Genomic DNA, 6,000 nt, shown 5'->3' with positions numbered 1-6,000 from the left:
CTAGGGGCAATAAGTCAAAAGAGGTATACTTGTAAATATAAGAAAAAAATGAAAACAAAAAGCTGTAAATGGAAGAAATTAATGAAAATTGACTCAACTCTTAGACAATCTTACTCATAAATACAAGTGTAAAAATAATAAATAGCATATGATTCCATGAATCCAAACAGTGCTTTGAAAGAACATGTCACATCCAAAGTTTATCCTAACAATGGTTCAAGTTTGAATAGACCATTTTTGGTGCAATTGAACAACTTATTCTCCATTTGCCACTTTAGAAACTTCTCTCATCTTCCCTTCCCTATTCTAGGCCCATTAAGACTGATCTCTATGTATTACTTGACTCTTGCTCCTTGCACTCTGGCTTCCGTTTGTGTTTGGCTAATGGAAGGAACTGATAGGAGAATCAAATGTACTTATTTGCCAGATTCTTTCCTCTAGGGCTGCAATTTTAGTAGCTGCATTCCTCTCTCAAGGCTAAAACTCCTGGCAAGGAGTCGATTTTTCAGATTGAATTTTTTCTGGGTTCCAATACCATTCCTTTTTCCTTCTGCCTATAGGTGGTAATAGAGTTCCTTGGTTTCTAGTACCTAGGGACTTCACCAACATTGGTTTGTTCCTTTAACCCTAACCAAAAATCTGTGTATTGAATATTTCTTTAATTTCTTTTCAATGATCTTGTAAAATTATTAATACATACCTGTACTCTATTTTGAAGTATATTTTAATTTATATTTTTTGCTGAATGTAGTCATTTTATCTCTATTTTAAGATTATTAGTGTGAAATTTTTATAATTGTTTTATTTAAAAGTCTCCTTGTCTTAAGTTTATCTGTTTGCTTTTCTGTAATATTTATTTTTTTCTCTCCTCTTTCTTAGTTCACACAAATTTCTATGTAGCTGTTTCATTTATATATATTTTCTGATAAAAATATTTTTGTTTTGACCAGCCCCATGGCCTAGTGGTTAAGTTAGATAACTCCGCTTTGGTAGCCCAGGTTCAGTTCCAAGGTTCCCAGGTGCGGACCTATACCACTCGTCTATCAGTGCCCATGCTGTGGTGGTGGCTCACATACAGAAAGGGGAATATTGGCAGCAGATGTTAGCTCAGGGTGAATCTTCCTTAGGGGAAAAAAATTTTTTTTGTTTTGTTGATGAGTTATATCATGAGATATTCTTTCATATCAATATATGTTTATATATTGATTTATACTTTACATCAATTTTAAGGTTTATTTTGTTATATTTTTCTAACTTCATGAGTTGATGTCTCTGCTGTTAATTTTTTCATGTTTTTCAATAAACATATTTATGTCTGTTAATTTCCACACAAGCTTTGCAATATAGTTTGATTTGTTTCTAAACATTTCAGAGTGTATTTTGATTTCATTTTTATATTAAATACATATTTTGTTTTTGCCTCTTTCTTGGATTAAATATATGAGAGCGAATATTTTGTTGTTCTTGTTTGTCTATCCATTTGTTGTTAATTCCAGTACTAGCAAATTCTGGTCAGTGAATATGTACTGTAACATTTTTCCTGTCTTGGAACTTAAAAAAAGTTTAAAGATAAAGATAAAGATAAAGATAAAAAAGTTCATCTTCATGAACAAGTACATGGTTTTTTTTGGGATTTTTATGTGTTTGCAAGTCCAAGCTTTGCGTTTGTCCTGTATGTCATTACTTACTTTAAGTCTGCTTGAACATTTTCTGAGGGTAGTATTTAAAGTTATTTCCCCCTATGATTGTTCATTTTTCACATGTGTCTTTGTTTCGCTAATTTGGAGCTCATCAAATCTATATTACTTAGTAAATTAATGCTCTTATGTGACATATGCTATGATAAATATTTCATTTTAATTCCCATTATTTTTTGAATTTATTTTCATTAGATAACCTTTACTTCATATGTCCCTGTTCTTTATTTTTGTACTTTCTCTTCAGTTTTGCTCACTGTTCTCTTAAATAACATGCAGCTAAATTTTAAAATCATTATAAAATTTATTTTCTTAAAAATATTTAAAATTTTCAGGTTTATACTCATTATGTATAGATTTCTACTTAGTTATGTATATTATATTTTTGCTATTCACCATGCTTTTTTATTGTTTCATTTTTTGTTTATTTTTCCTTTCATGCGTTTTGTTCAAGCTGTTTTAATTTACAATTTTCTTTCTCAGTTTACACACTGCTTATGAATTTTCTTATTTATTGAATGAAATTGTTTATACTGTACTTCAAAATCTTTAGATGGGCTGACTATGCTAACAGTAAAATGGTCTAAATTAACCTTTGCAGTTCTTGCAAAACAGTACTACTAAATAAATTATCAGAAAATGAACATTCCAACTAAGAAAACAGAGAAATTAGTTAGTAACACAGTAAAATATTAAATAAAAATTCAATTTGAAATTCTAACATAGAACCATGGTGTATGCTGTCCTCTGTAAATGACCTACAATGCCATTCTGTCATCATTCATTGAGTATGTTTGCTAACATTTGAGTCTGTTTGCTAACAGCTAAGATGAATCTGTATCGACCTAAGCACACGGTCCTGCCCAAGCTCTCCCACAATGCACAGCTCTCCTTTGAGGGTTCGCTAGGGTTGTGGGATCTAAGGCCATGGCCTTATTTGTCACGGCACTGCAGGACAGGTGGCTCCTGAACTTTTGTCCAAATCTGCTTTCTGCATGATTCACGTCAGTCTATGAAAGGATTATAGAATGTCATAACAGAAATGGAAGAAGTTTTGAAAATCAATACTTTAGATGACTTGAAATGTCAATGTAAAATAAACAGTTATAGAGGAAAGACTTCCATATTAGAGAAACAAGGTCCTTAGCTCCTATATATATATATATATATATATATATATATATATATTCAACGTGAAAGAAACATATCCAGAGCGGAAGATAATTATCTACCGAAAATATTAGCAGAAGAAGAAACAACAATTATGGATAAATTGAAAAGACTAAGAGTTTTTCTCAGCTTTCTATCCCTTTAGAACTGACCAATCTGGGGAATTGCTGGTCCAGGTGAATAGCAAGATGAGACCGAGAATGTGCTGTGTTAGAGGGAATGATGACTTACATAATTTTCTAGGCGTGCTGAGTACAGATAGAGGAGTTTGGAGCCTTGTTATGGATTCATTTATCTGTCATTACTCCCCAGCCATGACCTTATCACCTCTGGGGAGATTTGGAAAATTCTGCAGAAGGCCCTTTGTGGACAGGAACTGGCCAGGTGCCCATTTGGCATGACAGCTTTGCCTCTTCAAAAAAACCATTTGACTTGATTGTAGAGAGGAAAAAGATCCTTGGTCGATTTTAATGAAAGGATCAATACAAGCCTTTCCTCCAAGTTGATGATAGATTATCATGAATTTTCTGCCTTAGAAAGGAATGTCAGTAAAGAAGAGTACATGCACTTTACGCCTACTCCACTCTGAATTTCCTCTGTTCCCACAGACTGAAGCCAACTCTAAAGTGTTTAGTTAAATAGTTCAGTGAACTATTTCATGACTCCATAGACTGATTTGGACCTTCTCTCGTTTGTGTACTAACTTATGCAATGTCTAAACTAGTACAATCATTTTTCATGCAGGCAGGAAGCTCTCTCTGTAACATCACCCCTGTACTCCCACAAAAAAGTTCTGCATTTTAAGAATCTCATTGACTTGTTAATTAGCTCAGGAATAAAGAATTTGCACAGCCAATATCTAAATTGTTAGGCAATGAACAAGTCAACAAAATATATATATTTCTCTAGAGTTGTGACATTACCTATAGGAATATCAGAAAATTATTTTAAATGAACCCATCTTCACACATAGTTGGCATTCAACGAATTCTTCTTGAACAAATGAATGGCTTAAAAAGTGTTGCCTTGTATGTTTGCAAAATATTGTATAGAGAATGTGAGTAATAAGAAAGGATTACTATAAGGAGGTGGCAGAAGAAAAAACATTTCAGTCAACGTAGCAGGAAATGAAAATATCTGGATATTTTTGGCAAATATGATAAATGAGTTATCATTTTATCTTGCTGGATATACTGTTTCTTGATATATACCTGCTCCTTCACAGTAGAGGGCCACCCGTGACCGGAGTCCCTTGCTGAGCCCTCAGCCAGGAAGGGGAAGAGCAGATGCACACAGGTCTAGGGAACCTCTTCCCAAGAAGGCTGGATGAGGGGCCAGCCCGGTGGTACAGCGGTTAAGTTCGCAGGTTCCGCTTTGGTGGCCCAGGGTTCGCAAGTTCAAATCCCGGGTGCGAGCACAGCACTGCTTAGCAAGCCATGCTGTAGTAGGCGTCCCACGTATAAAGTAGAGGAGGATGGGCACGGATGTTAGCTCAGGGCCAGGCTTCCTCAGCAAAAAGAGGAGGATTGGTGGCAGATGTTAGCTCAGGGCTAATCTTCCTAAAAAAAAAAAAAAAGAAAAAAAGAAAAGGCTGGATGATGATGAAGGGAGTGGGTGGGGACAGCAAGACAGCCAGGCCCTGCCCTTACCGGGATGATGCTGCATCCATCCTCACCCATAGGGTCTCCAGGAAGTTCTCAAAGTGCTGGCTGTCCTTGGCCACAGACCCAGGAGCAGAAATTTGGAGCTGTTCCTGCAAAGCTGCCGCAGGTGGATGCGGAACTCGCGGACTAGGGCCGTTAGCGGTACTTGTGCAGCATCTTCCGGTGTCTCCTGCCACGAGAGGTTGGTGTGCACCGTCAGCACGTAGGCGGCAGCTCCAGGGCTTTGGCGCTTAAGGCGCTCTCGCTGACATTCTGGGCGTAAGGCGACATCTGCAAACAGAAGGACTAGGGCTAGACTCTGCCTGCTCAGGGAAGGAGAAAGTGCTGGCTTCTGTATCATAGGGTTCCTTAATGTCCCCTTTTGTGGGAGAACCAGTCTCTTCTTGCAAAGGGACAGGTGGTGGATGAGTGTTGAGGCCCCATCAAATATTACTCTGCCCAGAAAGTCGACGGTGGACTCCGTGGAAACAATCTGGAAGGCTCGGCTGAGCTGGAAGCACAGCTCTTCTGCAGCCGCCTGGTTCTCCACGGCCAGGACCACCAGGCAGCTCGCCTCCACGGCCCCCTCTACTGGCAGGCAGGGAGCCTACCGTGAGGCGTCTGGAACTTTCCGCACAGACTCTGGCTGGGGTAGTGCCAGGGTCCTGGGCTGTCTGCAGGACCACTAGGTGCAAGGCGTCATCTTGAAAGTAGGAGACGGAGGCAATGTCATGGGTGGGAACGCTGAGATGGTGTCCTTCCCATCCCTCCAGGCCAGCTTGACGTGGTGGGCAGACAGTCTGGTCAGAGCATCGCGCTGCTGGGGCAAGTGCCGGGAAGCTGGTGTGCTGTCTTTGCATCATCTATGGAGTGCAGGATTTCGTTCCTACTGGAGTCATTGAGGTGTCTTGGGATGTAGTTAACAGACCTAAGTACCTCACCTCAATATTGTTGCTCAGCTGTCTCTTGGGCTCCACACGCTCAGGCAAGGAGAGGGTACAGAGGCTGCCTTTCTCTCACCTTTTTCTGGGCTTTTATCTCTCCTCCTTTTAGGAATGCTCATTTAAATGGAGACACAATTCCAGACTCCTCACCCTTCTCGCCCTTCTTGCTTGCTTGCTACGTGCAGCTCCAAGTCAAAATTGAGCGAAATTAAGTGTGAGTTTTATTCATCAAATTTTAATGCATTAGCTATGTCTTAATTCAATGTTTTATCCTAGTCGCAGAGAGGAGGACCTTGGACTTTATTGTAAGAAGAGCTGTTTTTACAGCTCTTATATACAAAAGGCAGTCGATGGCAGCTGGCATGTTGGGTAGCTTATAAAGTTAAAAAGTCCACATTTTAGGAGTTCAGTACAACTTTGTCTTTAACCTTGTTTTAGGTATACAGATTTAATCTATGTCTGGGCATAATAAAACTAACACACTTATGCACACAAACGAAATTTTTGATAACAAAACATCAATATTTATCATGATAGATTTCAAAT

General features: G+C 38.6%; 1 pseudogene; it reads right to left on the bottom strand.

The window, feature by feature from the left end:
* Positions 1-4,512: 4,512 nt before the first annotated feature.
* The window catches only part of LOC106848477 (cerebral cavernous malformations 2 protein pseudogene), a 37,367-nt pseudogene continuing 35,879 nt past the window's right edge, over positions 4,513-6,000 (bottom strand).

The sequence above is a fragment of the Equus asinus genome, chromosome 24 (genome assembly GCF_041296235.1).
Source record: "Equus asinus isolate D_3611 breed Donkey chromosome 24, EquAss-T2T_v2, whole genome shotgun sequence".
Classification (NCBI taxonomy): Eukaryota; Metazoa; Chordata; class Mammalia; order Perissodactyla; family Equidae; genus Equus; species Equus asinus.
Note: the sequence above shows the minus strand (reverse complement) of the source record. Positions and strands in the feature narration are given on the sequence as shown.